Genomic DNA, 8,795 nt, shown 5'->3' on the forward strand with positions numbered 1-8,795 from the left:
CCATGGTTTTCTTATCCAAACTTTTCTAGTTGACTTTAGGTTTTTGAATGTAGTACTGTAATGTGCCATGGATCTTTCCCCCCCACCCCCCCTTATTTGGTGAAACAAAAATAGGGATGAAATACCATGCTAGTTAGATTTTTACTAATTTTAAATAATTTTATAACTCTATGATATGTGATGACTTGAGGCACTTACTGATGAAGATTAAAGACTACAGTCTGCAGTGTACATTACACCTCAACATAAAGAAAACTAAAATCCTCACAGCTGGACCAATAAGCAGCATCACAATAAGTAGAGAAAAGATTGAAGTTGTCAAAGATTTCATATTACTTGGATCCACAATCAATACCAATGGAAGCAGCAGTCAAGAAATCAGATGACGTATTGCACTGGGCAAATCTGCTGCAATGCACTGCTGTCAAGTTGGATCTGACTCATGGCGACCCCTCCTTGGGCTTCCAAGTGATATCACTACAGAAGTTGATTGCTCAACCTTCCTTCCGAGGAGTGGCTGGTGGGTTTGAACCGCCAGCTTTTTGGTTAGCAGTCAAGTGCCACCAGAGCTCCCTAAAAGACCTCTTTAAAATGCTGAAGAGCAAAGATGTCTCTTTGAAGACTAAGGTGCACCTAACCTAAGCCATGGTATTTTCAATAGCCTGTGAAAGCTGGACAATGAATAAGGAAGACTAAAGAAGAATTTTGCTTTTGAGTTGTGGTGTTTGTGAAGAATACTGAACGTACCATGGACTGCCAGAAGAACAAACAAATCTGTCCTGGAAGATGTGCAGCCAGAATGCTCCTTGGAAGCGAGAATGGCCAGCCTTTGTCTTACCTGCTTTGGTCATGTTTTCTGAAGGGACTATTCCCTGGAGAAGGATATCATCGTTGGTAAAGTGGAGGGTAAGCAGAAAAGGGGAAGGCCCTTAATAAGATGGATTGACACAGTGGCTTCCACGATGGACTCAGGTATAGCAGGAATTATGAGAGTAACCTAGGACTGGTTAGTATTTAGTTCTGTTATTATGTATACATGAGGTCGCTATGAGTTGGAGCCAAAACTCAATGACACCTAACAACAATAACAACAATATGCTATGGGAAATAGAATTGAAAACCTTTTAGAAAGACTGAAGTCTCTCAGTTGACTTTTTTTTATTATTATTATTACTTTAATATATTTGTATATACTTGGAGAGATAGTATCTAAGCTATACTAACTTGTCTAACTTGGGCTATATAGAGATATTATCTGGTGATTTATTATGTCAGCAGTTACCAAATTTCAGCATTCATCAACATCATTTGAGGAATGTGTTAAAAATCTGGTATCTGTGGTGGATTTGCATCAGTAGATTTGGGTTGTGGGTCTGTTGTTTTGTGCCATTGAGTCGATTCAGATTCTAGCAAACCTTTAGGACAGAGCAGAACTGCCCCATAGAGTTTCCTAGGCTGTAACCTTCATGGGAGCATGTGGTCTTTTCTCCCTTGAAGCCACTGGTGGTTCAAACCACCGACCTTTCAGTTAGCAGCTGAGTTTTAGCCATTGCTCTACCAGGGCTCCTGGGTTGGGGTCTAGACAGTGGTGTTTTAATACATTCATATTCCTGGTAGCTGCTCTCCCATCCTCCTTCTCCTTAACTCTAATCTTCTAGGGGGAGGGCACTGCTGTCAGAAATTAATCCTTACATTCTTTTTTCTTATCTTTCTTCCCCTGCCCCTTTCCAGCCTACCACCATGTTCTATACGTCAACTCAAACTCTGGGTTTTTCAGTGTTCTCCTCCCTTCTTCATGCATTATCCAAGTTTTGTACAGTAAATGATAGGATCTATCTAGTGTATTACTTAGAATTTTTAAGTCATATGTGACCCAACCCAAACTCACCTGAGTAAGAAAAGACATCTCTTGGAATAGCCTTGAGATAGACCGACCACCAAGGCCCTCATACTCCAGGGAGGCAGCAGGCAGGCAGGCCAGGAGGACAGTGCTTTCCTTTTAGAGGAGGAGGGGTGGAAGGTTAATACAGGATTCAAAGTCTTTTCTTTATCCTAGTTACTCATACATGCTGACACAAGTATAGTACTTGTCATTGCAAAGGGCTCTTGGTTTACAGTGAAGTCCTTCTTTAAAAAAAAAAAAAAAAGAAAGAAAAATGATTAATGGGTAAGTGCACAGTGTTTTGAAATCTTTTCCCAGTTATATCCAGTTAAAACTGATTTGTATTTTAATGCTATTGTAATTTTTTTGGAAGCTATTATTTACGGCCATGATATCTTCCAGATTTAAATGGTGCAGCATTCTAAGCAAAAAATAAGCATTTGATTGTATTTATAAACAATGTGTTTTAAATAGATTTTAATGTATTAATGAAGATTTCACTTCATGGAGTATATTGAATTTGGGAGCAGGATCCAATTTGTGTAAATTTAATGAGTTAAAATAAAATAATGGCTCATTGAATCAGATGAAAATTTCTCAGTATCTTTAGAAAGAAAATGGCATTTTCCCTAATATTCACAAAACTCTGTTGTACAACCTGGTTCAATTCTATCATTGTTTTGTGTGGATTGTGTATTTTACAGAAATCATTCCAGCAGACTTCAGGCTTTGGTTCTTCCCATGTGCTCTCATTTGCTCCACTTTCAGTTACTGTGTTTCTGTTACTGCACTAGACATCTGGGAAGGGAAGGAGGTGGGGGAAGACCTAGGCTCTTCGTTTAAAAGGTTATAACCTGTGGAAATCAGCTGGAGAGCCATTAGGGTTCTCCGAGGATTAGTTTTGTGTACCAATACCTTGGGTTGGGAATAGGCTGGTACTTTAGGCGGGAGTGGTTCCCTAGACTTGCCACTATTGATTTCTTCCTCCTCCTCATATCTTTAGGAGTTCCTGCATGGAACAAATGGTTAAGCACGTGGCTACTCACTGAAAGGTTGGTGGTTCAAATCTACTTAGTGGTACCTCTGTAGAAAGGCCTGGTGATCCACTTCTGAAAGATTGTTGTTGTTAGGTGCTGTTGAGTTGGTTTAGACTCATAGTCTAAACCCCATGTGACAAGAGTAGAACTTTCCTCTTAGGATTTTCTGGGCTGTAATTTTTACAGTGTCATATTGTCAGCTGTTTATCATAGGAGCTGCTGGGTGAGGTCAAAGTGCCAACCTTTCAGTTCACAGTGAAGAACTCAACCATTGAGTCACTAGGCATACAGCCATTGACAGCCCTATGGGGGTTGGTTTTACACTGAAACACATTTGGTCTTCATGAGTTGGAATCGACTCTACAGCACTTGGTTTTCCCCATTTAGTAAGGCTAAGAGGTCATCACTGTCTTCCTGTCAACGCATAAATAATTGTCCTGGAAACCCACCTGAGCATTGACATGGGTGGTAGAACGTCTCAGTTTACTGCAGGATTTCCAGACCTCTGGTGGCATAATGCCTAAGGCATTTGACTGCTAGCCAGAAGGCTGGTGGTTCAAACTGACCAGCCACTTCACCAAAGGAAGACTGGGCAATCTACTTCCATAAAGATTTACCGCCTCAGAAACCAGAGGGGACACTATGAGTCAGAATTGACTCAATGGCAGTGAGTTTGGTTTTTTTTAAGAAGAACATGTACAGACATTGTGTGCCTGGTTTTCCTTTAAAACTCAAGTAATCCTCTAAATATGTACTCATGATCCTTTTTGAAACTGGGTGGATGAGAGGAGGAGTGGAAAAAGGATGTGGTTTCTTTTGACTTAGGCATTTGACTGCTAACCAGAAGTCTGGCAGTTCACACCCACCAGCCACTCCTTGGAAGGAAGGTTGGACAATACTTCTGTAGTGATATTGCCTCGGAAACCCAAGGAGAGGTCGCTATGAATTGGATCCCACTTGATGGCAGTGTGCTTCCTACTCTGCAAGCGTTGAATTTATACCTCTGGACAGCAAGGGAGCTCTGATAGCGTAGTGCCTAAGACACTTGACTGCTAACCAGAAGGCTGGTGGTTCAAACCACCAGCCACTCCTCGGAAGGAAGATGGGGCAATCTACTTCCGTAGTGATACTGCCTCGGAAACCCAAGGAGGGGTCGCTATGAGTCAGGTCTTACTCGACAGCACATAACAACAACAACAACTGGCCAGCAAATCCCTGCTTTGGGTCTCTTCATTATGCCTGCATGTCAAAGATTTGTCAGGGTTTATGGAGTCTATCTTGAGAGAGGAAAATTACTACTCAACAGCATTATGTGCTTATAAAGTTGACTTATAAGTCATAGGCTTACAACAGATGTAGTAAATAAATAATGACTTTCTTTGTATGTAAAGCTTGAAGTTGTTAGTTGCCATCAAGTCAGCCCTGACTCATGGAGACCTTATGTCCAATAGAAGAAAAAGGTGCCCGGTCTTGTGCCTTCCTACCTGGGGCTCATCTTCCAGCACTGCACTGCACAATGTTCTGTTGTTGTACATAGGGTTTTGCAGTAGATGGACCTAAAATGACATCAAGAAAGTGGAAGAAAGCATCAAGACAAATCAGGCCGCTCTGGAGCCCTGCCTTGGCAGTGGAAGGTTGTTTAGTTTCTGTCATTAGGACACTGACTTTAAAACCTGTAAATTGGTAACTTCACCTTTCTCCCCAAATCTTGTGATTAAACCTAGGTACCATGTGATGTAGCCTTGGTAACCAAGTCAAATCCTGGGGCTTATACAAGGAGTTCATTGTTTTGCCATACATATTTCTTTTCATTGGTCCCTTAATAGAATGGTATTGAATAATGAATACTTAGATAAAAAGGATACATTCTTTGTAAAAAAAAGAAGTTGTGTGCCAACAAGTCAGTTCTGACTCAAAGCAGTCCTATAGGACAGAGTAGAAGTGTTCCATAGGGCTCCCTAGGCTGTGATCTTATTATTATTATTATTATTATTATAAAAGTATAAACATTGTATTCTGTGTTTAATTTGAAGTGTTACCACTGAAATCAATTATATATGTTTATTCTGAAAGAATGCACTCTAGTGATGTAGTGCCTTAGGCATTTGACTGCTAAGCAGAAGGCTGGCGGTTCAAACCCACCAGCCACTCCTTGGAAGGAAGGTTGGGAAATCTACTTCTGTAGTGATACTGCCTTGGACACCCAAGGAGGGGTCGCTGTGAGTCGAATCCAATTCAACAGCAAGGAGTTTATTCTGAAAGATGGCTACTATGAAAATTATAGGCTCAAATATTCATACTAGTTATTCATTATTAAATTTACAGAATATGTAGAAATGGAACCTCTGTGGACAGTTGTGTAATATTTATTAGCAACGTTTTCTTAAAGATGTAGAAGGCTATATTTTTACTATAAATTAGGAATTTTAATACAATCTCACCTTAGTGCTTTCAGTTGTTACATGGTCATAACAGAAGACCCAAATAATTTCATGTAATCATTGATACCATTTAGGCAAAAATTCTTTTTTTTTTTTCCTGTTGTCTGCCAACCTATACATGTTCATGGGTGCACTTCCCCCTACCTAGACATACCTGATTGTCGGACTGTCTACCTATCTATCCACCTGTAGATCAGTGTTTGCCATCACTGACAACACAGTACTGTGCATGCAAAAGGGTTCATCTTTGTTGTCTGTACCATCCATGTACCTCTCTCTGTCTTCCTCTTCCTCAGTGCCACTGTATTGATCACTTACTTTGGATACATTGCCCTTCCCTTCACCCAAATCAGTACTTGTCTTTACCTATGGTAGTAGTTTTCCATCCCCTCTAGTCCCATCCCTGGTAACCAATTAGGCAGTATATGAGTTTCCATTTTACTGCACCTTCACTCTGTTGACTAAGGTGAGCCTTACCTAAGGTGTGGTATTTTCCATCATCTCCTATGCATGAGGAAACTGGACAATGGAAAAAGAAGAGCAAAGAACTATTTGAAATATGGTGTTGGTGAAGAATATTGATTATACTGTGAACTGCTAGAAGGATGAACAAATCTATCTTGGAAGAAATATAGCCACAGTGTTCCTTAGAAGCGAGGACAGTAAGACTTTGTTTTGTTTATTTTGAACTTGTTAACAGGAGGGACCAATCCTTGGAGAACGTCATCATGCTTGTGGAGTAGAGGGTCAGCGAAAAAGAGGAAGACCCTCAGTGAGGTGGATTGACGCAGTAGCTGCAGTAGTGGGCTCAGACTAGCAGAGATTGTGAGAATGGTACAGGATTGAGCAACATTTCATTCTGTTGTATGTGGATAGGGTCTCTACGAGTCAGAGCCGACTTGATGACACCTAACAACAAGCACCTTTACAACTTCTGGGTATTACTATTTTAAAAATTATCTTATTTTGTTTTAATTTTTTTTTTTTTTTACATAATATTCATTGGCTATTTAACTTTTTTCTTTTGTGAATTGTCTTTTTATCTGCAAAGAAATATTTAAATAATTTCATTTTAAAAACCTTATTCAGTTTAAAGAACTTAAAGAGTTAAATCACATCTTATTTTCTCTTTTTAATCCACTAATGTATTCAGTGATTAAAGACTAAAGTATCATCTTGAAAACACTGTTGAACCCAATCTTTAAAATTACAGTTTTTTAGAATTTAAAATTATTTCTGTGTATTTGGGTATATTCCTTTTGCAAATGTTGTGAATCATAACATTATTTGAAAAAATTGAAAGGAGAAGAAGCTTTTCCTTAAGGGCAGCCACCTGGAGGATAAATTGCATTTTCTTGTACTGTTCTGCTTAGGAAGAAGTAGCAAGGAGCACCTGCAGAAATCCCAGGCATTCTGTCAAATGTCCTGAAGTCATGGGACATTTCCTGGCAGTTCGTATAGAAGAACATTTTCTGATCTTAATCATTTTGCAGGCATACTCTGCCATGTAAGCTAAAGATTGAGTTACATGTATTTATAATAACACAGAGTAATGGTTGTTTAACTGCTTTCTCTTAGCAGTGGACAGAAATTGACTGGAGAGGGTTCTTTCCTGAGAATTTGGTAACGGCTTTCTTCATCTCAGATGCCAACCAGCCTTGCTGGGGTTTGATTGGGCTCTGTTTTCTCCTCCTAGATTTCTGTCATCTTTGCTTATGGCTGGCTAATTATGTTTTTATTAGTATCTTTTGACAATATAGCTTTTTCTCTTTATTTTCTCATTCATATAGTTAAAAAAAAACAACACTTGGCATTTAAAACACAGTGGAGTTGAGCAGATGTGTGTGTGCACATGTGTTATTTAAAGGCATTTGAAGGGTTGAACAGGATATTGTTACTTAGACTCCTAGGATACATTTCTACGTCTGTAAAAATCTTCTGTCGATTCATATTTTCAGTATCTGCCCTTTGGTTTAGTAAGTTGACACTTACCTCCGGATTCTTTGGCAAAAGTATTTTAAGTAGAAACACTTGCTTAATGTATTTGTCATTTGGTACTGTCTGTATCTTCTAAACAAAACCTGGTTTTGGAAATGACGTTGTGTATGATGACGTTTTGCAGTTTGCTTTGTAATCAAGTCTCTCTTGACCTCTGGAAAAAAAGTAATTTTGTTTTTGGTTTTTGTTTAAGCAGGTGTCTGTTATCGGAGAGAGCCACCTAGTGCGGGCTTAATGGTAATTGGAAGAGGGAGGTGACCCCCCCCCATCCCTGAGGAGTGCCACAGGGTGCTCAGTTGTGTCCGCTGGGTCTGTAACAGCTGCAGAGGCGCACCAGGAGAGGGACTACCTAAGGAGCTTTAAAGCGCCAGCTTTCTGTTTAATAAGTATGGTGGGTAGTGATCCGTTATCTTTCTTGAAAATATTTTGTGTGTTTCAGGTGAAAGTTTACACAGCAAATTAGGTTCTCATTTAACAGTTTTTATACAGATTGTCCCATGACATGGGTAACATTTTCCACAATGTCTCAGCATTTGCATTATTTTCATTCTGTGTGTTCTGTTCCACTGTGATCTAGCTGCCCTTCCCTCCTTGCCTTCTCATCTTTGCTTTTGGGTAAATGTTGACTGTTTAGTCTCATATACAGTAGTTAAATGTTTAAGGGAGCTCATTATTCATGGGTGATACAGTTTATTTTATAAGTCATTTTATTGTTTGACTGAATGGTGACCTCCACGAGTAGCTTCAGTGCCAAGTTCAAAGGGCATCAAGGATTCAAAGGCCCATAGTCTCAAAGGTTCCTCTAGTTTCTCAGTCCAGTAGGTCTGCCCTTTTTTTCTTTTTTTTTTTTAGGAATGTGAATGATCTTTTGAAGCTTTACATCAGTTTTTTTTTTTTTTTTTTTTTTTTTTTAAAGCTTTTCAGAAGAGCATGGATAGATTTCTAAAGAAAATTTGGTTTTCTTATTACAGCAGGTACAGGTATGAAAGAAGCAAATCAAGAATTCTTAGGTTTCAATAGGAGAAAATATGCAGTAGCAGTCCCTATTATTTGAGCAGGACTAATTTTGCTCTATGAGAACATTGCATTGAATAAGGTAGTTAACAACTAAAATTTAAATTTAGAGTACTTTGAAATTTTTGCACTTTTATGCAATGTTGTAATTTAATATATGCATCATTTCTAATCTTTCTTACTATGGATACATGAACTCTAAGAAATACATTATTTTTCCTACAAGGAAAAGAGAAGTAACTTTTCTAAAGCAGATTTGGTAGTAGTCCCGTATCATAATCCAAGACTTCTGCTTTTATTTCTTTTCTGTTGATCTATATTACCTAAAGTAAAACATCTGAATGAGGTTTTTAAACCCCAAGCTGTATCTTTTGGGGATCCATCAGCACGGTCAATTTAAATTAATTCTAAAGATACTTCTTA

This window comes from Orycteropus afer, unplaced genomic scaffold (genome assembly GCF_000298275.1).
Source record: "Orycteropus afer afer isolate SDZICR_OR568_19922 unplaced genomic scaffold, OryAfe1.0 scaffold00374, whole genome shotgun sequence".
Lineage (NCBI taxonomy): Eukaryota > Metazoa > Chordata > Mammalia > Tubulidentata > Orycteropodidae > Orycteropus > Orycteropus afer.